Source organism: Saccostrea cucullata, unplaced genomic scaffold (genome assembly GCF_032062105.1).
Source record: "Saccostrea cucullata isolate Sc308-1 unplaced genomic scaffold, CSIRO_AGI_Scuc_v1 ctg438, whole genome shotgun sequence".
Classification (NCBI taxonomy): Eukaryota; Metazoa; Mollusca; class Bivalvia; order Ostreida; family Ostreidae; genus Saccostrea; species Saccostrea cuccullata.
The window spans coordinates 127,978-154,066 of record NW_026935125.1 but is presented as its reverse complement, the minus strand read 5'-3'; the positions used below and the strand labels follow the sequence as shown (position 1 = coordinate 154,066).

At 33.4% G+C, this 26,089-nt stretch overlaps 1 long non-coding RNA gene across 1 annotated transcript; it reads right to left on the bottom strand.

The window, feature by feature from the left end:
* Positions 1 to 16,689: 16,689 nt before the first annotated feature.
* On the bottom strand, positions 16,690 to 18,830 carry LOC134241951 (uncharacterized). Its single transcript, XR_009986770.1, has 4 exons — positions 18,728 to 18,830; positions 17,871 to 18,165; positions 17,162 to 17,494; positions 16,690 to 16,862 (listed from the first exon to the last, which is right to left on the bottom strand). It is a non-coding gene; the product is annotated as an uncharacterized LOC134241951 (long non-coding RNA).
* Positions 18,831 to 26,089: the final 7,259 nt, after the last annotated feature.

Genomic DNA, 26,089 nt, shown 5'->3' with positions numbered 1-26,089 from the left:
AATCTACACTACCTGAGGATCGATGCAACTATATAAATATGCTCAATTATGGCTTTGTTATTCTTGAGAAGAAGATTTTTAAAGAATTTTCCTATACATTTCTATTTAATCCTTTGGTTGGCCATTTTGGCCCCGCCCTACCCCCAGGGGTTGTGATTTGAATAAACTTGAATCTACACTACCTGAGGATGCTTCCATATAAATATTATCAATTATGGCTTTGTTATTCTTGAGAAGAAGATTTTAATAGAATTTTCCTAGTTATGTCTATGTAAAACTTTAAAATGGTCAGCCATTGTGGCCTCACCCTACCCCGGGGGGTCATGATTTGAACAAACTTGAATCTACACTATCTGAGGATGTTTCCCCATAAGTTTCATCTTTCCTGGCACAGTGATTCTTGAGAAGAAGATTTTTAAAAGATACCCCAAAATTTCATTAATTCCCAATTATCTCCCCTTGAATAAGGGCGTGGCTCTTCATTTGAACAAACTTGAATCCCCTTCACCCAAGGATGCTTTGTGGCAAGTTTGGTTGAAATTGGCCCAGCGGATCTGGAGAAAAAGTCGAAAATGTTTACGACGACAACGAGGACAGACAACTGACAAATTGTGATCAGAAAAGCTCACTTGGGCATTTGGCTAAGTGGGGTGTGTTAAAACTGTTAAGTTGTCTTTATCTTAATATTATTCTAAATTATGAACAGATTTTTTTTTAATTCATTTCAGTTCGCGGAAACTTAATATACCTGACAAAAAAGGCAACCATTACCTGTTAGATAAATAATAAACTATGCTTCATGTACAAACCTTATCCTTCGTGTCCGTGAAACGACGTACACGTTTCCGTCCAATTAATTTCTATCATGTATATTCAGAAAAACATGAAATTTTCCAAGATCGATGTGGACAAATGCAACATTTCTCATAAACTCACTGTATAGTTGTATTGTATAGTAATGTCAGAATATGTGCACAGAATAACCCCGTCCTATCACCATGATCACATTTCAATAATTTTCGTAGAAAACTATAAATGGCCCGTGGAAAATCCAGAAGGGCGAGAGCTGTATCCCTCTCTATTTTGGCCGTGAGAGGGAGAGGGGGGATTAACCTATAATTTTAAAGTTAATTAATAAATCGTATAATATGAAGTACAAAACACCTGAAAGTTTTGGTTAATATTTAGATATTTTTCATTTGACTACGTCAGGCGTGGATCGAGAATTTTTTTCAAATGGGGGGGGGGGGGGGGGGTGAAGCTAGGATTTTTAAAAGGGGGAGAGAAAATCATGTCAACTTATATTGGTTCGAAGATTTCAACGATTTTTCCCAAGTGCTTCTCTTAAAAATGCCCATCTGCCGTTTTGTTGTGTTTTTATGGATACTGAACAATGACATTGCCTTGTATAAAAAACAAATTTTACTTTTAAACTAGAAATCGACATCTAAGTGAGACAATCGATTTTTCAGAGCTCTATAAAAATTTAAGTACACAACAATATCAAATTGAACAATGTTGAACAATGCGTGCAGGATGCCTTAGATTTATAAAATAAAAATTTAAATACATCACGAGTATCATTTTTCTTTGACACTAACATGCAAGCCACTCTGCTACACAACTCCTGGTGACGTTTCCATAGTGTCTGTGATATGACTCATGCGACTTCAAATGTTCATTGGAAAGATTGTTTCATTGAGATATATATTTAAGAAAAAGTGGATCTTTGCTGTATGCTTTAATTTTGTAAACCAAAGAACATATAATTTTATACACGTTTTGGAGATAAATTTAAAAAAAAAACTAGAGGTACTGTGAGTAATAAGCTCACTAAATGATACCCCCCGCCTCCCGTATGAATATAATGGCAGTGTCCATGTTTTGTTATGGGAAACCCAAAATATTTGTCAGATCAAAAAGTAAAATAGGAGGTGCACAATGGCAATATGTGATAAAGATTCTGTGAACGTTTCATCAAATTTCAATGAGTGGTAGGTATGAGAGGAGTTGCGAATAAGATATGAGTACCCCAAAGCGTAAAAGACAGACGGACGGACATACCGATTACTATATACCCTTCCACTTTTCAAGCGAGGGGTAAAGTTAGAGCAATTAAGACCAAAATCATATTAAAAAAATGTTGTAATAAAATGAGAAAATGATCTTTCTTTCCACCCGTACTGTGCATTTTGTTGTAGTTCAATTCCTGTGAGATTTCTGTAACTGACGGAAATTTTACATAAAAGTATACTTATTAACTACATGTGGTTAAAAATCGAATTTTTTTTTCAGCTTCACTTTAGTCGCATAGGCATTTAACCCACATTGTTCAATTTGCCAATCCTCTTTCATAAATGTATATCAAATTAATTTTGAGAGTAATGGCTAGCCATTTTGAATAAGAACTGCACATATTTTAATTTGACATTTGCAATTAAAAGGTCAGATTCCTCTGCCCAAATTCCAAGAAATAATGACCACGCTTGAACAGAAATGTTCTACAAATAATATTCTTACTCTAAATTTATTGACCTCAAAATTGACAAATGATCCTATCAAAAAGCTCCGCCAAACACCATTGCTTGGCTATTATACCCATGGGAAAAGTGGAATTTCTCTTGTTATTGGCTCAAAAAATGTGGTACACCCATTTATGACAAAATCTGATGATTTTAGGTCTGAAATTTTCCAGTTATGAGCTAGGTATGATTTTGCTATATTCAGCTATATGGTAAAATATCTTAACAAGAGGCCCAGGGGCCACATCGCTCACCTGAGCACATTGGGTAGGAAAAAGCACAGATCAGGTCAGAACTGAAAAGTTTACTGAAGAGGTTTACTAAAGATGACTAAAGATGGATTTTTTCCTTAATTTTTCTATGTAAACTATGATCGACCTTTGTGGCCCCACCCTATCCCTGGGGAGGGGGGAGGGGGGTTTATGATTTGAACAAACTAAAATCTACGCTAAGGATGATGATTCCTTATTAATATCACTAATCATAGCTTTGAAGTACTTTAGTAGTATCTGTATTGGCTTATATATTACATATATTGCCACATATAACATTACTTTATATATATACATTGGTAAACAGGTGTCACACACTACAGGTGCTATTTCAAATATATAGAAAACAGAAAGAAAAAATGAGTAGCATAAGGTGTCTTTTGTATCATTAAAGCCATATATGGCGTATGTACATTGAAAATTATTGGACTAAAATTATAAAAACTTATTATTTGTATCATTACTTTATATAAAGATAGAACTTTTCCGTAAATTACAAAATCTAAGTCAATTGTGTTATTATGATATCACAATTTAATTTGGATACTCGGAATTTTCTCCGACTCGGAAGAAAATACAAAAGATTTAAATAACACATTAAAGAGAAGATAAAATCGTATTTTTAGATGAAACGAGGTGTTCTCCATGTTCAGAATTGTATGAAAAGCTTTAATTTAAATGTATCAACTATATCTCTTTACTTAATTTTGTTTTTTTCAAAAATATATTTTTTTTATTAGTTACGCCATATATGGCTTTAATGCTGCTGAATGGTAGCGTTTTCCCTCTTTTTAAAACATTCATACACAAATTTCCCAAGTTTTTTAAGTATACTTTTCAGAATTGGTATTAAGTAATTCAATAAATTTTGCCATACTAGGTCTTGCATAATACTGTGGATTCATCAATTTTCGTTGACATCAATTTTCGTTGATTTTGTAAAACATACGTTTTCGAGGACACGTAAGTTCGTGGACAAACGCATTGCCTATACAAATGAATATCATATTTCTTAATACAGTGAACATTTGAATTCGTGGATCTGCTCGACAACGAAAACTGATGCTCAACAAAGATTGATGAAACCACAGTAATATTTTTTAATATATTTTTCTCTTAACTCAGTATAAAAGTTACCGGGTACATATTAAAACAAAATGATATTCGTCTTCTATTTCGTTCGATGTACAAAATATGCATTTCCTTTCACTTGTTGGACATTTTTTATCATATCTACCAGATTCAATGCGTAGACAATTAAAAAGATTTCCCTATATATTCCTATGTAAAACTTTTGTCAGCTGTTGTGGCCCCGCCCTACCCCCGGGGGTCATGATTTGAACAAACTTGGATCTACACTACCTGAGGATGATTCCACAAGTGTTTCATCTTTCCTGGCCCAGTGGTTCTTGAGAAGAAGATTTTTACAGATTTTTCCTATATACTCCTATGTAAAACTTTGATCGGTCATTGTGGCCCCACCTTACCCCCGGGAGGGGGGGATGTCATGATTTTAACAAACTTGAATCTAATTAAACTACCTGAAGATGAATCCACATGAGTTTCATCTTTCCTGGCCCAGTGGTTCTTGAGAAGAAGATTTTTTAAAAATTGTAATTATTTTTATACATTTCATAATTATCTCCCCTTGGAAGAGGGCGTGGCCCTTCATTTGAACAAACTTAAATCCCCTTTACCCAAGGATACTTTGTAGTGTAGCAAATTTGGTTGAAATTGGCCCAGTGGTTCTTGAGAAGAAGATGAAAATGTGAAAAGTTTACGACATCAACTACAACAACGCCAACAACGACAGACAACGGACAAATTTTGATCAGAAAAGCTCACTTGAGCCTTCGGCTCTTCTTGCTTAAATGTAAAACAAGAATGTGTTAATACTTATTTCTGTTATGAGTACAATATATTACTTTTCAGTTTCTAAATTCTCTGACCATGACATTGTCTACATGACCCTATAGTTCAGGGTCATGCCATATCCTTCCACCATAAATAACCACTAGGGCAAGTATTATTTGAAGTTACTAGCCATGATAACGATGCATTTCCCTCACACAATCTCATTTATAATAGGAATTAAACCCTTTCTTACTTATGTGATAGATATCTACAGGTCCTATATATCTCAATGGCCACGGTATTACCTTCTGGTCATAAGCAACATTTATTCCTTGTATACATGTATTCTGTTAGTGTTTTTCTCCACTTAAAGTGTGCAAGCTCAAATGGTACAGTGTATATATTAATTCAGTAAAGTTTGACCAAAAACAATTATTCAGTTTCAGAGAAAAACTTGGACAAAAAAGTGACAGGCAGACATATGCAGTGATTCCAATATGATGCCCTATATTTTGTTATAGGGTGTATAATAAACCAATCAAATGATTTCCTAACATACCTGGCACTCCGACCAACTCCTCGACCTTGTGTATGTAATTCTGGGCATTCTCGGGTAGATCTGAGAAATTTCGAGCTTCAGCTACAGATCCAAGGATGCAAAAAGCTCAGAAGAATGTCTCTGGACAAAATTCTTAATATTCAAAATTGATGTAAATGATTAAAGATATTACAAATTTTTAAATATAGGTAAGAAGATCTACATGTATTATATATGTACCGGTATGTTCAGAGTATAAGCAAATGTTGTCAAATATTTGGCCAGAGGTGTACATCACACCATATTGGACTTGCATAGTGACTGGGGTGTCCTTCAATCTGTCCATTTTGGGATAGCTATACCTTATCTGCAACTTCTCTTACATTACTACATCACTAAATGCAACTCAATGGAAAAAAAATCTTTATACATATATACTGGCATTGTGCATTCCTGTTCTACTTTTTGATTAGAAACATATTAGGGGTTTCCCATATAGCAAAACATGGATCCAGCCATTCTCTCTGTTATGTTGGGGTCACACAATTCTTCATACCCACTCCTCTATGTCATAATTTAAACTTGAACAGAATACTACATTGTTTCATTGTGCACATCTTATTTTGATATAAAGGAGGGGAGGTATTCACTCTGTTCACACAAATCATTATAAAATACCTAAATGAAATTCAATGATGAAGCTTCTACAGAATCTCATTTACTTCCTGGAGATGCAATTTGCAATTATACTTTATGTAGGAAGGAGGGGGGGGGGGGTTAAGTTGTAACTTCAGTGCTCACAGTAACTTGTAGTTTTATGATTAAATGCAAAAAATATGTATGTTCTTGGCCATTTTGTTGTGAGAATTCATGTATAGATGTAAAATCAATGTAAAAGTGAACAGAATCTGTATAATGGAGTTCATTATCACTGTTTGTTGAGATCATCTAATGATTTTATTTTAACAATAAAATGTATTATACATGTACATGCATTTAACCAAGTTGTTTTATTTGCCTGCATCAGATTTCTCTATTATTCATTAGATCAGTTGCATGGTTAAATTAATCTACTCCTAGTAGTTCAAAATTTTCATTGAAAAATGATACAAGGTACGTATCATCTGAATACGAGTGTTTCAGAAAGACAATAAATATACTTAATCGTTTAATTTGATACTCATCTGATTATGAGTGTTTCAGTGGTTATTGCTCTATATAATCTTAAGACAATAAATATACTTAATCTTTTAAGTATAAGTGATTTGATAATGTTTTTCTTGCCATGTTCAGAGGCAATGAAAACAATAGTTTATGCCATAGTACCAAATCATGGTACCTAAATTATCAAATAAAATATCACCATTATTATAGCTCTTCTGAGCAGAAGGCTTTGAGAGGTCATCTATGGCCATTTATGTGGTGTGTTTTTATACCCCCCGCTTGAAAAGTGGGAGGGTATACTGTAATCGGTATGTCTGTACGTTTGTCCATCCGTCTGTCTGTTACGCTTTGGGGTACCCATCTCTTATCTGCAACTCCTCTATACCACTGAGTGAAATTTAATGAAACTTTCACAGAATCTTTATTACATATTGCGATTGTGCATCTCCTATTTTACTTTTTGATCCGACACATATTTTGGGTTTCCCGGCCACAGCAAAACATGGACTTTGCCATTAAAACCACATGGGGGGGGGGGGATCATTTAGTGAGCTCATTGCTCACAGTACCTATATCTATTCATGACTATGATTTTTAATAAAAAGGCCATATATCCAAATCTACTTCATAGCTTTATTAATCTTGAGGATTGATGATTTGTATTACAAATAAAGATATTTTACCAATTATAAGATATACTGAATATACATAGGATTGTATTGTATCATACAAATATATATAATTTATCATATATATATATATATATAGTTAAGGGCAAGAAACTTATATATACTTTTCACATGGTAAATTATGTACTTTGATCTAGCTCTTCCTAGTCATCCAATAAAATTGATTATCAATTGATTGAAAATTTTTACATGAATTTTACAAATATTTTTGAGTTCAAGTCTTTGTACATTAAGATGTCCATCCATCTGTAAACTTTTCACATTTTTGACTTCTTTCAATTTTAAGCCTGGAGCTAATTTTAACCAAAACTTATTGTTTGTAAGAATATAAAGCAAAATTTAGTCTTAATGCTTGGATGAAGGGGAGTAAATAACATTGGTTTTAAATAAAGGGAAATCCAATTTTCCTGTCATTAGGTAGGAATAACACAAGAAACCATGACAAAAATTTTGGGTGGTGTCTTTAAAAAATTCTCTTATCCAGTATAACAACATATTTTTGACATCAAAATGTAAATTCAAACTTAAGTGGAAGCATCTTACAGCAAAATTGCTGCTTTGTAGATTCCAAATTGTTCAAATCATGATTTCCCTTTAGGGTTGTTGGGTGGGGCTTACAGGATAATGGGAATGTGGTCAAGTTTTACATAGTTCTAATATATATATGGAAAAAGATTTTTATCATTTTTAGCATCTTCTTCTCAAGTCACCCACTTGTATTGTTTAACACATTCAATATTGGCCATATGAAAGGGAATTTTACTTTTTACCAGTGAATTGAAGACATTTTTGTTTTCTTTGTATTAACTTTGAGACACCAGTCCTTACAGTATGTACTTAGTATATCGAGTTTTTCTTGTAGACCTTCAGCAGTTGGGGAGAGAAGTTTATACTTCACGGTGATGTACTTTTAGCTTACCTACTGGTCAAATGCTCAGTTGAGCTTTTCTGATCACATTTTTTCTGTTTTACTGAAAAATATCTGTAAACTTTTTTTTTGAACTTCTCAAAAACCACTGGGCTAATTTAAACCAAACTTATAAAGTATCCTTGGATGAAGGGGAGTAAATAATGCTAAAGGGCCAAGTCTTATTAGGAGGAATAATCAAGAAAAAAATAGCTTTAAAAAATTCTTCTTATCAAGAAACACTGAGTCCGTAAATCTGAAGCTTAAGTGGAAGCATCCCGGGGTTGTGTAGATTCCAAATTGTTCAAATCATGACCCTCGGGGTGTTGGGTGGGGCTACAATAGGGAATCCCAAGTTTTACATAGAAATATATAGGAAAAAGATTTTTATAAATCTTCTTCTCAAAAACCACTGGACAAAAGAAAAACTTATGTGGAAGCACCTTAGTGTAGATTTTAAAGTTCAAACCATGACCCCTTTGGGTAGGCCATATATTCAAAGTTTTACATAGAAAAATATTGGAATTTTTTTTTTATTTTTCTTCTCAAAAACAACTGGACCAGAAAAACTAAAACTTGGGTAGCATTGATTCTAAATTGTTCATATCATGACCCACGGGGGTTTGGCAGGGCCACACTAGGGAATCAAAGTTTTATATATGAAAAAAAAATTAAAAATCTTCTCAAAAAACACTGGACAAGAAAAACTAAAACTTATGTGAATTAGTATCTTTGGGTAGCATATATTATAAATTGTTCAATTCATTACCCCCCGGCAGTAGGGTGGGGCCACAATAGGGAATAAAAGTTTTATATGGAAATGTATAGGAAAAACTCTAAAAGTCTGCTTCTCAGGAACTACAGGGCCAGAAAAGCTGAAACTTATGTGGAAGCATCATGTATTACAATACAAGGAGGAAATCTGGTTAAGAACAGCATGGTCAAAGCAATTCAGTTGAGCGATGTAGACCATGAGCCTCTTGTTTAAATTTTGCAGGTATTAATTATGCGCCCTGATCAATAGGTCCGAGGCATATATTGTTTTGTCTCATCTGTTTGTCTGTTTATCTGTTTGTCTTTTGTCAACATTAACCTTCTCCATAACTTTAGAACCGTTAGAGATAGAGACCTCATATTTGGTATGCATACTCAACTAATTACGCTCTTTCAAATGACACCAAGGTCAATGACCTTGTGACCTTGACCTATATGCTAAAAATATTTTTTTGGAACTTTGTTGCCACCCGGCGCATAGTGTTTCACAAACGCATTTTTTTAAAGATTAATTTTAATGCATATCTTGGACATTATGATGCCACTGATCTTCAAAACTTGTCAGCTGATGCATCTTTGGGCCTTGAAGTGTGTCAACTAAAAGTTTGGTCACCATGAACCATTTTGTGAATTTTATGAATAACCTTGTTTTATAACATTTAGCTCATCATTTCGCATGCTGAGGTTTACAATCGTTCAACCTTGTGAGTTGTACCATGACAGTAGCTCAGTTGATGAAGAGTTTGCTCCCTGAACAGGGTCCTGGGTTCAATCCCTGGAAGCAACTAACCTAAGTTGACAAAAAATAGGTAGCAAGTGTTCCTTTGCTAAGCACTAGGCACAGTGAAATGAAAGTTGCAAGTTTTTTGAATGATACTTTAACACCCCAATCCATGTGTCAGAGCAGGCATTGGCATCCCAGACTCTGCAGTAAAAGATCTCTAACTGTTCAATGACCTCAAGTCCTGAGTAAAGGTCTAAATCTGAAGCCATTTGATGGTATGTGATGACATCTCTATATAGTGTAAAAAAATCTCTAATGGGAGGGATGTTAACAACCAACTACCTTGTAAGTTGATGTACCTTGGAGTCTTGAAATGTTTCTTAGAAAGTCTGATCATAGTTACCTAGTTTCTGAATTTTTCAGGTATTTATTTACGAATTGATTTTGATGTAATTCTATATGATGGACACTGCAAAGTTTGGGAACATCATCCTTGTCAGCTGACACGTCCTAAGATCTCGGAGTATATTAGCAAAAACATATAATTTTTATTTTTACTAAATTATCAATAGCGTGCCACTCTTATAACCAGAACCATGACAATCACTTTACCCTGACCATATTCACAATAACCCCCTTCCCCTTTTTTTAATGGGTTTGAAGCATTTTAAAAAATATAGAGCCTTTTAAAACTTGTAATGTTTGTCTCTGTTATATAGTATAACAACAAGAATTATATCCATACCTCAAAGCAAAGATCATTTATCTCTTCTCCTGCTGCAATTATGGAGGAACTAGAAAGGTGTTGACTCCAGAAATGTCAAAAGGTCCTTCATCTGTTCAGAAACCAAATATCAGGACTGTGACTATTACCTCATGTAGGAGGCACCCTCATGTGCATCTTTAAGGCATAAACTATGCTGTTCTACTTCACTTCAATTTATTTCATTGAAATGAGACAGGAATCTGTGAATAAAAATGAAAAAAAAAATTAGGACAATGAACATTATATAAAACAAGAGATGTTTGTAAAACAATTATGCCCCCTCCTCCAAATGATTGGAATTTTTCCAAGTCCAAGGGGCAAAACTCTGTCATCAATAGGTTGATCGTACTCGAAACAAAACTTGACTTAGACATTTTTATGATAAATCTGTATATCAAATTTCATTTCAGTATGTGCAACTGCTGCGAAGAAAGTGAACCGGTATGCTACTTGGTGGACCGACAGTCTGACTGACCAACAGGCAGCAGCAAAGCAGTATGCCCTCCCTTTTTTGAAGGGTGTATAATTATTATATATGGTAATGTATAATTATGAACACATCATTGTTCAATCTATAGTGTATGCATTACAAAAGTAGATACAATATAAATCAAAAAATCTTTGTGAACCTTGATATGACAGCCTTGCAGTTCAGCAGCATTTTGAACCTTGAAGTATGTTCTTAGGTACTGTATAGATTGTATGAGCAGAGCATGAAAGTCCTTGTGCTGCTCCTCAGATATCACCTGATAACTCGGCAGCTTGTCAATGACAATCTTACAGAGAAACAATTAAATGCACATCCTCCTTCTGTGACAAAATAGTTTTGTCAATTTGATAGGCATATAACACATCATATGAAAAATCAATTTTCTCAAGAACACCAAAAAAGATAGATTTTATCATTCCTGTATGGTGCAGATTCATATTTTTCAAATCATAGCTTGAAGTATGTAGGTTGGCCAAACATTGAGGGGTATGAATGCTTCACATGGAATTCAGATACTGTAGAAATACATTTTTCCGCGTGGTATTAATTTACGCAGTCACAAATTTTCCACGTAAATTTGTCCAAGTGTACTTATATAAATGTAAGGCATATAGTGGCAGTCTAAGAAATATGCGTAATTTTCAACTCACGGATGAAACAGAAATTGAGATTCCACGGAATTATGACCCCGTGGAAAAAAGTAACTCTATAATATCTATACCGGGAAAATCTAAAATTACATGTAGAGATGGACATGGATGTCCACTGTCTTATGTTCATTTACTTATAAGCAAAATGAAACAAGAAGTGTTTGTCAAACACTCAGATGTGTGAATCAAATGAGTCCAAAAATTGGTAGTTAAAAAAATATGTTTTATTGGAAATGCTATGCTATAATAACATGTGAGTTATGAAACATGTATTATGTTCAGAAAATATGAACTCCAAATTAATCTATGTCCCCTTTTTAAAATAACTGTGGAAAAGAATTACAACTAAAACTAGTTTGAATATAAGAATAAGAGTTTTTTTTCAACTTGTAGGCATCAACTCAAAAGTGTTAATATTCATTCGAAGGATCAACAAATTAAGTTGCATATGAAAATAATGTTTTTGCATTCACTTCAGCAAAAGACTGCTAGATAATTGAAGATACTATTTGCTAGAAATTGTTTGACAAGATAATTGATGCATTGTACATACCAGATGAACTGATATTTTACAATGATTTTTTAAAAGTTTGATCATTTGAGTGTTCATTAAATTACCTGGTAGCACTCCATAGTACGTACATTCAGTAATGTACATATAAACACCAAAACTTCTCCTCTGCTTTTTTAAGGGCTTGGAACCTTCTGCTTGAAATAACATGTTAATTCAAGCAGGCAGCATTAAAAGTTTTGTGCCTTTTTTTTCCCATTTTTTTTTCTTTCTCTCTCACTTTTTTCTTTTTTTTTTTTTTTTTGTTTTTTTTTTTCTTTTTTTTTTTTTTTTTTTTTTTTTTTTTTTTTTTTTTTTTTTTTTTTTTTTTTTTTTTTTTGTTTTAATTTTCTTTCTTTTTTTCTTTTTCCTTGTTTTTTTTTTTTTGGCACAAAACTTGCCAATGAGATAAAAATAAATTCAAATTTCAACACAACAATATACATTTTCACATCAACAATTTACAATTGCATTAAACAATCACAATTTAACATTTTAAATCATTGATATAACATTAACAAATCACAAATTAACATTTACAAATTACCGGCAATTTAACATTTGTCATTGACGCAAATCACTATTTTACTTTTCAAATGCAATATACAATTTTATATTCATTTCTTTCACAGCATATTTAATCACATCAGTATATATAGGGCATTCAATTTCACTATAAGCTAATAACGAAAAGGTGACTACTTAGTATATACAAATTATTCTTTCTACAACAGCTGACAGAATTTACACATTCTATGAATACTTATGTCCTATTATACAATCATTACATCAGCTGAAACATATTTAACTTCATCAAAACAATTACAATAACAAACTATTATCTCATTGGCATAATAATAAAAAGATAATAAAAGACAAAGTAGCCTCCAACTAGTCCCTTTCAGCTTCTCCTCCCCGAGCCAGCCTGGCAGCCGTGGCGGTGAAGGAACTTAAGTTCCAACCAGTAATGCCCCAGGGTATCGTAAAAACCTACTTACAACTAGCCTTCAACTACTTCATCTTAACAATATGAATATATAGCTAATGAAGAAAAAAAGAAAAGCAGGGGGTCAGTGTGGGAGGAAGACGGAGTACCCGTAGAGAACCCACGTGTCCGAATGGGCGACCCCATACCCTGACATAATTCGGACACCCTTTACATAAATATATATTTTTTAAAAAGTCTTTGAAAAAAACATTGTTACTAAAATGGATTTAAATCAGTGCTTTAAAGGTGTGGATTAATCATTAATTAATTCCTGCTTCTTCATCCACACACATGATCTCAAGGATGTTCCTTCTAAAAGTTCCTTTGATTCTCTGTAAATGAACAAGGCAAGAGGTTATTGTCAGGTTTAAATAAAATAAATTAAGAAGAGACCTATATGCTACATTGCTCACCTGAGCTCTAAGGCTAGGAAAAAGCAGAAATCAATACAGTATTGTAGATCACCATATTTTCACAACACCTTAGTTTAGTGACTTAGCTATTTGGCATTAAAAATTTGCATTTCAAAAAAAAAATAAAATCGGAATTTTTCAATCTGCTCGTGTCAAACCTGTGTTTTATAAAAGCAAATCAGTCAAAAACGAAAAAAAAAACACAAGTGCAGAATGGTAAAAAAAGGTGAGTTGTCAACTTTGATTTTATCGAGAGTCTACCAATTCTGAACCCTCCCTATCGCATGTCTCTCTCTATTTTTTTAGTTGTATCTATACTTCGATTTGTAAAATACCGACAAGTCAAAACAAAAATGGCTGTCATGCAGTGTTTACCGGTAGCTAATCTGTTAATTGCCACTGATAATAGGTAATAATCAAGGTGTCAACCGTGCTACCAGATGCATTTGCAGTTGTAATTGCTCATTATCCTCATTAAAAGTGTTTTTATCAAAGACATAGATACCAGATGTGGAAATTTTGCAAAAAGGACGGTAAATAACGATATGGATTACTTGATCTTTGCTGCAAACAAGTATACAGGTATATAAGCACCTAAAACAAAACAATTCCTCCATAAATATACCAGGAAAGACATTAACTACAGTACTCTATTATTAATTTAACCAAGTACATGGTAGCTATAAAGAGTCTGTAGAGGGAACACCGCGGATACAATGACTTTGCAAATCCTACATCAACATCAGCATATAAAAGCCCTTGAAACTGCAGAGCAACTTGACCCTCTAATTCATTGAATTTATGTAGCCAAATAAACAATTTTAATATAATATTAGCAGATTGGAACCGGACTACAATTAATAATGCTTTGATATCATAGGTACTAAGAGTAAAAAAAAGAATTCAGGATCTAAGAATCTATCTTATTCATTCTCAATAGATTACGCATGTTATTTTTTGAAAATGTATAAAGTTTTAAGTTTGGCTAACAGGTACTTCCAATTCCTTCAATTTCAGATCTTTATTAAATCCAGGAAACAGTTCTCTTGCTCCTTATAATTGATTTTTAAAAGCTGGAAACTTCTGCAGAATATTATTAATTCTTTTAATTGCCAAGTTAAACTTTAATATTTACCCTGAATATTATTCAAATGACACTCAAATGAACGTGCAAACACTATACAGTGAAGAACATAATTTTTTTTTTAATAATTTCAAATATTACACGGTACTCATAAACAATGTTTGAATAAAAAGTTGTAATCTTTATAAATAACTACATTTATACATGTAATGTGTATTAATATTAAAAAAAATTATCTTGTAAGTTGTTTATTTTGTTTTGTTTTATACTACTTCAGTGAAATGTGTGACTTTTTATATGTGAAAAAGTTCGTTGCTAGCTTCTTACCCCCCCCCCCCCCCCCCCCTTAAAAAGAAAATCAGAAAAGTTGACAGGTATGATTTTTGTCTTTTTTTTTTTTTTTATTTCGTCCTCCGACTTGACCTTTCTTGAAAAAAAATCCGTAAAACTAAAATGGTCGCCTTAGTGACTTAAGCTATTTGGCATTAAGTCAAACAACATTTTTTATAGCTGTTGTTTCTGTTGTATATAATAACAAAATCAGACAGCCCCTAGCGTTTTTTTTCCTTATCTGGTACCGATAAAATAAGTTGCCAAAAAACGTTAATAATTCCCTTCTGTGACTAAAAATTCCCAATTCAATTGTGATGCAACAGACTTCGACAACATCGTATTTCTTGTTAAATGAAACATTGTACAAGTTGACTAATTGATCACTTCCGCTTAAATCGAAAGTAGAGAAAGTCGTAAGTTGGCGGGACATGTGGGTTAAACAGCGTAGTGTCATACATTTTGACAAACTGAAAGCATAAAAATGTCAAAGCATGGGACGTTGATATAAAAAACAATAAGTACTTGTTGTTTATTCTTTGAAACAAGGAGTAATAGGTAATTAATTTAGAACAAAGGCGAAATACACTGCATTTGCATAAATGAGAGAAAATTTGCCTGTTTTTCTTCGATGTTATTTTTCCCAATTCAACTGGTATCGGACCCATTCCCAATTGGTGGAAAAAAATCGCTGTTTTCACTCAAATAGCAATGCAACATTTTTCAGGGAAGGGCTACAAATGTAGACCTATACTTGGTATTAAGGCTAAAAGAGCAATGAGGGACTTTTTTTTGCACCTACTGCAACATGTCACCACAGTTTATATGATCTCAGTAAAAGACTGGTCTTCTTGTCCCACAGTGGGATTCGAACCCACAACATTAGGATCAACTTCTTTATACTATGCTACTCTGTAGCAGATTTTCTTAAATACCACTGTACCATGCAACAGCAACACAAAATGTGAAAGAAGATAGGAGAACAAGGTGGGCAGAATGCCCCTAGCATCCGATATTAAAAAATTGTATTCAATATGTGAATTGAGTACATGTATTTACCTTGACCTTGCTTAATATGAAAAATAAGATGATTTGGAATATGATAATGTCATATACCTGATCAGTATCAGCTATTCACTGTGGTATGTCTTGGTGAAAAAGTCAACATCCATCAGGCATAAATTGTCCTCCAGGTGTTTCCACCAAGTCTTGTTGGGAACATCTACATTTTGAGGATCATTGTCCATCAAGCTTGTCTGTGTTTATTGTTTCCACCAATTCCTTTTGGGTGTAGCTGATGTTTTCACATATTGGATAATCATTGTCCATCAAGTTTGCCTCAAGATTCATAATGGCTTGCCTCCTCAAAATTTATTTCACCAAGTCTTTTTAGAAGTATTTGCTGTTTTCCCATCTTTCCACCAATTCCTTTTGGGTGTAGCTGGTGTTTTCACATATTGGATTATCATTGTCCATCAAGTTTGCCTCAAGATTCATAATGGCCTTGGCTCCTCAAGATTTATTTCACCAAGTCTTTTTAGAAGTATTTGCTGTTTTCCAATCTTTCCACCAATTCCTTTTGGGTGTAGCTGGTGTTTTCACATATTGGATTATCATTGTCCATCAAGTTTGCCGCAATATTAATAATGGCCTTGGCTCCTCAAGATTTATTTCACCAAGTCTTTTTAGAAGTATTTGCTGTTTTCCCATCTTTCCACCAATTCCTTTTGGGTGTAGCTGGTGTTTTCACATATTGGATTATCATTGTCCATCAAGTTTGCCGCAATATTAATAATGGCCTTGGCTCCTCAAGATTTATTTCACCAAGTCTTTTTAGAAGTATTTGCTGTTTTCCCATCTTTCCACCAATTCCTTTTGGGTGTAGCCGGTGTTTTCACATATTTGATTATCATTGTTTATCAAGTTTGCCTCAATATTAATAATGGCCTCAAGATCCTCAATAAATCCTCAAGATTTATTTCACTAAGTCTTTTTAGAAGAATTTGCTGTTTTCTCATCTTTCCACCAATTCCTTTTGGGTGTAGCTGGTGTTTTCGCATATTGGAAAATCATTGTTTTCCCATCTTAAAAGAGGTTCATCAAGCTTGTCTATTCCAGTTGTTTCCACAAGGTTCTGTTGGCTGCAGCTGCAGTAAAAGTCAGAAGAAAATAATTGGAGAAAATACATCACTGAAGTTTTTAAGGAAAATCCTCAATTAACTTTTAAAATAATTGTTATGTTGTCTCAATAGTGGTTAAACATATATGTTTTATATTATTAAGCAAAAATTCAATATTGGTGTAAAGAGATGGTTTATCTAGCTGAACACCATAACAAAATTCAACTATTGCTGACTTTAAGAAATAAGACCACCTAAAATTTTAGCCAGCTAGTTAATTTGACTTTGTTAATAAAATGATCCTAGATTATGATAATGTCACATACCTGATAAATGTCAGATCAGCATCCTTTGGCTATTCCTCCTCCAGTTGTTTCTATCAGGTCCTTTTGGGTTCATCTACTGTTTTCACCATGAACTGTTGGGCGCATTTGCTGTTTCCACATCTTGGACGATCAGCAAGTACTAGCTATGCATCATCAAGTTGTTTCTATCCATGTCCAGTTGGATGCTTCTGCTGTAACACATGTCTTGTTGAGGAATCTGCTGTTTCCACATCTTGGAAGATTAGCATCCAATGGCCCTGTCTCCTCCAGCTGTTTCCACCATGTCATGCCCTTGTTTACGATCACAAGCTTTCTTGTCACTGACCAGTAGAGCTAAAAATAAGTAGGCTAAAAATAAAAAGTCAGCTAGTAAATTTGACATGGTTAATTAAATGATCTTTAATATATAAATATTGTATGTAGTTGAGTGTATATTATACTGAACGTTTTATACAAATACATATGTATTTGTGAACCATGTTCACAAATACCACAGTTCACAGTGAACCGTACATGCATAAATTCTGTGCAGTCGCTATTTTTGGGAATAGCACCCGTCGTCAAGCAATGTTGACTGTTGCTATGCTGGAGGGCATGTCTTCATTATTAAGTGGGTAATAGTGTTTTTTTAACAGATGTTTCTCCACCACTCAGATTCAACTAATTTACATGAAAGTATAATATTTTTGATTATCTCATACACATTTACCTGATCAGTGTCATTATCTCGTTTGATATGTCTTGTTTGGAAGGTCAACATCATCAGGCAAGTCTCCTCCAGTTGTATCCATCATGTCCTGTTGGGTCCATCTTCTGTATCCACCAAGTCCAGTTGGGTGCATCTTCTGTTTCCACCAAGTCCAGTGGAGTGCATCTGCTGTTTCCACCAAGCCCAGTGGAGTGTATCTGCTGTTTCCACAAAGGCTAGTTGGGCGCATCTGCTGTTTCCACCAAGTCAAGTGGAGTGCATCTGCTTTTCCACCAACGTCAGTTGGGTGCATGTGCTAAAAATATCAACAGCTCTATTTCACTGCATGCATTTTACACTAAAATACCCTAGTCAGTCCCTTTCAACTTAAATTTCATTTCCTTAATTTCTTAGATTTACATTTTTATTCTGTTCCTAAATTTTTGGTCTTTGATTTGTTTAAAATGAATGCATAATAAAAGTGACCACTTATAATAAAGTTTTATAGGATATTTCATTGAAAAAAATAAAATGACCACCTAAGAAAGATCTCTGCTGTATAAAGATGACTACTATGAAGTTTGGCTGTATATTATTGATTTGAAATGGAACATTATAAATCTATAATCTAACAATAATACTTCATTTCAGTTTTCTATATACAGCAAAACTTGTTGAGTACGAACGAGGATATTGGCAATTTACGGTTATAGCAAAATTATCTTGGATCTCAGAGCTTAATAAATTTAATGAATTCCTTATACTGATATAACGAATTATAGATATAGTGAAGTAATTTTATAGGTCCCTGTGACTTCGTTTTAACCAAATTTTACTGTATTTTTCAACTATTAGCAATTCAATATTTTCTATCTTACCTTATAGATGATGGTTTAGAATTTGGCTTATTTCTCTTCTTCTTTAGTGAATTGTCCAACTATAAAATACTAACAAAATTTTAAAATAGACCTGAAATAATAGATACTGAGTAAAACTTGTTTGGTACAAACACAGATATTATGAATTCATAGGTAATAGTGAAATTATATTCAGTCCCTAGCTATATAAATTTTACTAAAATCATTACACGGATATAACAAATTATGGATATAGCAAAGTTATGTCAAAGGTCCCAGTGACTTCGTTTTATTAACCGAGTTTTAATGTAATAAGGCCCTCAATAAGACAGGTGCTTTGGGTGAAACACACTGTTTCCTCCTTATCCAACATGTCTAATTTTGATGCTAATGCACAATGCAACAATGAACATTAGACATATTCTTAGGAATAATAAATGCAATAACAAATAAAAATCACAACAATAATAATTAACAAAAATTCATAACTATTATAACAAATAATTAAAAATCTCAACTAAAGCAAATAACTAAAATACATAACTATAACGAATAACTAAACTCATAACAACTAATTAAAGCTCATAAAAAGAACAACTAACTAACACTCATAACAAAAACAAATAATAAATCACAAACAACAGCACTTAAGCTCCTAACTAGTAAAACAACAATAATAATTAACAAAAATTCATAACTATTATAACAAATAATTAAAAATCTCAACTAAAGCAAATAACTAAAACTCATAATTATTACAAATAACTTGCACCAACTAAATAAAACTCATAACAATAACAACTAACTAACACTCATAACAATAACAAATAATTAAAAATCACAACAAAAGCAAATAACTTAAGCTCCTAACAAGTAAAACTCAAGAATGCCTCAATAACAAATAATTGAAACTCATAACAATGTCAAGTAAAAAAAAAACCATTAAAAACATAGTGTAACAATTAACAAATAAAACATGAAAATTAACAACTTTTACAACCCTCACAAACAAAAAACTATTAAAACAACTCAATAAACAAACAACAATTATAATAAAACCTTACGAACAAATAACAAATAACAACAAATACTAACAAAGAAAACAAAATATAAACCAAAAAGTAAGAGCTAAAATAACAAAGAGACCTAACATCAAAGAAATAGAAAAAAAACCTCCACTCCAGCGTTGTTGGCATGCTGTTCCAATCCAACGTGCCCAGCCTCCTCCAACGATGTGCACCATCTCCAACGATGACATTCCGGCAAAGAGAGAACAGAGAAGATTAGACAAAGAAAAAACAACAAAACAAAAAACAAAAGGAAAGAACTGCTATAAAAAATGTGTTGAGAGGGGAAGGGGAGGGAAATGTTAGTACTAATTAGTAAGAGTGCAAAAATGATAATGAAACCAACTCACCTCTGCTTTTCCTTAACAACTAAGCAATACCTCCGTTCCAGCGTTGTTGGCATTCTGTTCCTATCGTAGATGAGCCCAGCCTCCTCCAACGATGTGCACCATCTCCAACGATGACATTCCGGCAAAGAGAGAACAGAGAAGATTAGACAAAGAAAAAACAACAGAACAAAAAACAAAAAGAAAGAACTACTACAAAAAATGTGTTGAGAGGGGAAGGGGAGGGAAATGTTAGTACTAATTAGTAAGAGTACAAAAATGATAATGAAACCAACTCACCTCTGCTTTTCCTTAACAACTAAGCAATACCTCCATTCCAGCGTTGTTGGCATGCTGTTCCAATCCAATGTGCCCAGCCTCCTCCAACGATGTGCACCATCTCCAACGATGACATTCCGGCAAAGAGAGAACAGAGAAGATTAGACAAAGAAAAAACAACAGAACAAAAAACAAAAAGAAAGAACTACTACAAAAAATGTGTTGAGAGGGGAAGGGGAGGGAAATGTTAGTACTAATTAGTAAGAGTACAAAAATGATAATGAAACCAACTCACCTCTGCTTTTCCTTAACAACTAAGCAATACCTCCGTTCCAGCGTTGTTGGCATGCTGTTCCAATCCAATGTGCCCAGCCTCCTCCAACGATGTGCACCATCTCCAACGATGACATTCCGGCAAAGAGAGAACAGAGAAGATTAGACAAAGAAAAAACAACAGAACAAAAAACAAAAAGAAAGAACTACTACAAAAAATGTGTTGAGAGGGGAAGGGGAGGGAAATGTTAGTACTAATTAGTAAGAGTACAAAAATGATAATGAAACCAACTCACCTCTGCTTTTCCTTAACAACTAAGCAATACCTCCATTCCAGCGTTGTTGGCATGCTGTTCCAATCCAATGTGCCCAGCCTCCTCCAACGATGTGCACCATCTCCAACGATGACATTCCGGCAAAGAGAGAACAGAGAAGATTAGACAAAGAAAAAACAACAGAACAAAAAACAAAAAGAAAGAACTACTACAAAAAATGTGTTGAGAGGGGAAGGGGAGGGAAATGTTAGTACTAATTAGTAAGAGTACAAAAATGATAATGAAACCAACTCACCTCTGCTTTTCCTTAACAACTAAGCAATACCTCCATTCCAGCGTTGTTGGCATGCTGTTCCAATCCAATGTGCCCAGCCTCCTCCAACGATGTGCACCATCTCCAACGATGACATTCCGGCAAAGAGAGAACAGAGAAGATTAGACAAAGAAAAAACAACAGAACAAAAAACAAAAAGAAAGAACTACTACAAAAAATGTGTTGAGAGGGGAAGGGGAGGGAAATGTTAGTACTAATTAGTAAGAGTACAAAAATGATAATGAAACCAACTCACCTCTGCTTTTCCTTAACAACTAAGCAATACCTCCATTCCAGCGTTGTTGGCATGCTGTTCCAATCCAATGTGCCCAGCCTCCTCCAACGATGTGCACCATCTCCAACGATGACATTCCGGCAAAGAGAGAACAGAGAAGATTAGACAAAGAAAAAACAACAGAACAAAAAACAAAAAGAAAGAACTACTACAAAAAATGTGTTGAGAGGGGAAGGGGAGGGAAATGTTAGTACTAATTAGTAAGAGTACAAAAATGATAATGAAACCAACTCACCTCTGCTTTTCCTTAACAACTAAGCAATACCTCCATTCCAGCGTTGTTGGCATGCTGTTCCAATCCAATGTGCCCAGCCTCCTCCAACGATGTGCACCATCTCCAACGATGACATTCCGGCAAAGAGAGAACAGAGAAGATTAGACAAAGAAAAAACAACAGAACAAAAAACAAAAAGAAAGAACTACTACAAAAAATGTGTTGAGAGGGGAAGGGGAGGGAAATGTTAGTACTAATTAGTAAGAGTACAAAAATGATAATGAAACCAACTCACCTCTGCTTTTCCTTAACAACTAAGCAATACCTCCATTCCAGCGTTGTTGGCATGCTGTTCCAATCCAATGTGCCCAGCCTCCTCCAACGATGTGCACCATCTCCAACGATGACATTCCGGCAAAGAGAGAACAGAGAAGATTAGACAAAGAAAAAACAACAGAACAAAAAACAAAAAGAAAGAACTACTACAAAAAATGTGTTGAGAGGGGAAGGGGAGGGAAATGTTAGTACTAATTAGTAAGAGTACAAAAATGATAATGAAACCAACTCACCTCTGCTTTTCCTTAACAACTAAGCAATACCTCCATTCCAGCGTTGTTGGCATGCTGTTCCAATCCAATATGCCCAGCCTCCTCCAACGATGAAGAGCCCGCAGCCTTAATGTGCACCATTTCCAACGATGAAGTCCCGGCAAAGAGAGAACAGAGAAGATTAGACAAAGAACAAAAAACAAAAGGAAAGAACTACTACAAAAATATGTGCTGAGAGTGAGGAAGGGGAGGGAAATGTTAGTACTAATTAGTAAGAGTGCAAAAATGATAATGAAACCAACTCACCTCTTCTTTTCCTTAACGAATTAGCAATACCTCCACTCTAGTGTTGTTGGCATGCTGTTCCAATCCAATATGCCTAGCCTCCTCCAAGTCTTTTTAATACCATCTCCAACAATGAAGTCTTCACAAAGAAAGAACAAAGAAATCCACTCCAGTGTTGTTTGCATGCTGTTCCAAGTGCTGGGAAATTGAGAAGAAGGAATAAGGTGAAAAAAGGCAAACAAACAAATTAACAAAGGAAACACTTTGTAAGAGAATTGGGAAGGAGATGAAAACATACTAATAGGTAATCAGAGATCAAAGTTCACCTCAATGAAAGCTGTCTTTAAGTAAGGCAAAGTCCCGCAAGTTATATCCCGAAATGCAAAATTTATGCAATTTTGATATGATACGGCTTGCAGTTGCTTAGAAATAGACCTATCCAAAAACTTAAAACTAGGCACCCATCAAGATAAACTTGCACCCATTACTTAATTAATTTTGCCTGGTCCATTATCTGGAAAATGTTTGTGGGATCCAGCATCCGAAGCAATTTAAGTCTATCAACCTTAGTGCAGTAAAGTTTGAGTCCAGAGTTACAAATGGGACATGAACCAAAACATTAACGTGCTTCACTCATGCTGGAAAATGTAGGTCAGATCCAGCATCTAAAGTGTGCATGATGTATCATCCATGCAAGTTTGGTCATCATAGGGCTCATAGTTACTTAGAAATGAGATCTGTACCAAAACATTGACCTGTTCACTCATCTGAAAAAGTAGGTCAGATTCAGCTTCCGAAGCTAGTCCGGTAGGCAAAGCAGTTAAAAATTTCTCTGAACCAATAGCATTTAAGAAAATGTCGGTCCAGATGACCATTTGAAAAAAAAACAAATTTTTAAAAAAGGTTGGGATCGGGATGCACATCTATTTTGAAGCCCCATTTAAAGGTCATAAACACAAAAAAAAATGGCCGCTTACGCAATATGTTGACGATAGACAATCATATTTGTTATGGCAAAGTCAAAGTTCATGTCATTATGTCTAATGTTAAAGGTGCATGGACAGAGGTTTGAAGTTAATATTTTCTGTATAATATTACGACTTATATATTTTAATAGCATTTCACACAAAAATAAATTAAAAATCTTATTTCATTTAAAAGTTATTAAAACTTCCAATTCTTTGGTGGGTTTGATTGACACATCTTTGCACTTGCTTTCACAATTTTTTTTATTTTATTCTTAATACTTAGGAGAAGTGGCAATTAATCTTGTTGCCAAAACTGATCATAAAGAAGTCTAATATCATATTTTATTTCCCTAGGCACCAAATCACATCAAATTCATGTGAAAACTTGTGAAAATAAAAAATAATTGATTTTCCAGGAGAATATTTGAAAATATCTATTTTTACAAATCTCAAAATCTAAATTGTTTATGTACCATTTTTTTCTTTAAACCTATAAAGAATTTTATTATATGATTGAATAATTTCCATCTCTCTGATTGGCTGAGATCCAACTATGATAGAAAAATACTACTGGTACATTGTATTGACTTGCATGTGATATTCTATGTCAATACAAGGATTTATTTCCTCTACATTGATCTAAAAATAGATTGGGAAATTCCAAATTGATATAAATTGTTTTGGAAAGCTATTTAAACAACTGTGAATTTTTTTTCATGCGAAAAAAAAACATAAGCAAATACATATATTTTAGGGTGAGGGTGGTAAGAGGGGATGCAGGGACCCCCCTCTAACACTTTTACTGAACAACATGTTTTTTACTTTTTGGCTTTCAGTTTTTCCTGATAATACTCCTTTCTTTAAAAATCTATCCAAAAAATACTGACATTATATTATTTTTTTCATGACATCTAAAATTGATATAAAAAACCATTTCAAATTGATACAACTGGAACGATTATTCACATTTTAATTCTGTTTCTCTTCTCTCTAGTGCCATTGACTTTTTTTAAAATGCAAGTTAACAAGTAATGAGATGTAACATATTATCTATAAGTGAATCATACAATAAAACAATTATTGGCTGTTTTTTTCGGTAAATACAATGATTTAGCCATCTTCGAAGTACAAATTCACCTCGCCCTTCGGCTCGGTCAGATGGCTAAATCATTGTACTGACCTAAATGTAAAACAATAATTGTAAATATCTAAGGTTAACAAAAACACATATTTTATTATTGTTGACCAGAAAAAAATAACAAAACAGCCTTTAAACAAACATACCCACTATTTCGGAATATGAAATTTTTCAATCATTTTTTGCAAAAATTTTAAAAAATAAAATTTCAAAAGGAGAAACATGCTTAAAATCAACAAAAATAGATCTCTAGTTTGTTTGTTTAAAAACATTAAAAAGCTTTATGTCCATAAAGGCAATTAAGAATCATGTGTCTTTGTTTGCATGTTTTTGTGACATATAGATCCAATGAACAGAGTACAAAGTGTTAATTTCCATAATGTCAAATGTATATAACAAATGTAAATCAAATGCTTGTATGCATGACACTATAATAAACAAATATATACCCGCTACATGCATGATTATCAATCATCCAAAAATATATTATTTCTGTAAAGAAATGATAATTATTTTTTTTTTATTGGTGTGTAAAATTAAAACCAGATCTGTAAAAGTATGGACTTTCCTTAAAGCCATATATGGCGTATGTATGTGAAATTATTAGACTAGAATTATAAGAAGTTATTTGTATCATTATTTTATATAAAATGAACTTTTCATGTAAATAACAAAATCTAAGTCAATTTTTAAATATATCAAATTTAATTTGGATCCTCAAAAAAGACTAGGGAAAATACAAAAGATTTAAATAAACACATTACAGAAAGATAAACTTTATTTGATAAACAATGTTCTAAACGTATTAGAATTGTATGATTAAAGTTTTAATTTGAATGTTTTAAGTATATTTCTTTAATTAATTATGCACTTTTCAAAAATATATTTTTTTGATCAATATGGCTTTAAAGCAAAATGATGCATTTTTGACCATTTTATTTAGCTGTTGAAATGTGTTTATACCATGATAAATGTTTTTATAATTCAAACCTTTATGATTTTCTAAATCCAAAAGGGCATAGAATTAGACTAGAACAAAGTAATATTAAAACTGTATCAGAAGGAAACTTTTGTACAAAACACGTTTAAATGACCCGGAACCGCGGAACAATTAATTCAGGTCTTTTTCATTGGTTAGTATAATAGAGTAGATTCACTATAAAAATGGCGTCAAAAAAGAGATTTTAGTACATAATAAGGTGATTTAAATAATTTGGTACAATTGTTGTCTAATCAGGAGGCTTTTAAACTGGTTATAATGTTGCAATTTCTAAAATTAAATGAAAATATTCTTTTTATTGTTGATAATACGAATCATGATTTCCAATACCTACCCGAAAAACCCGAAACCGAACCTAAAAAAATCAGAACCGACCCGACCCGAAAAATTTTGGAACCGTGA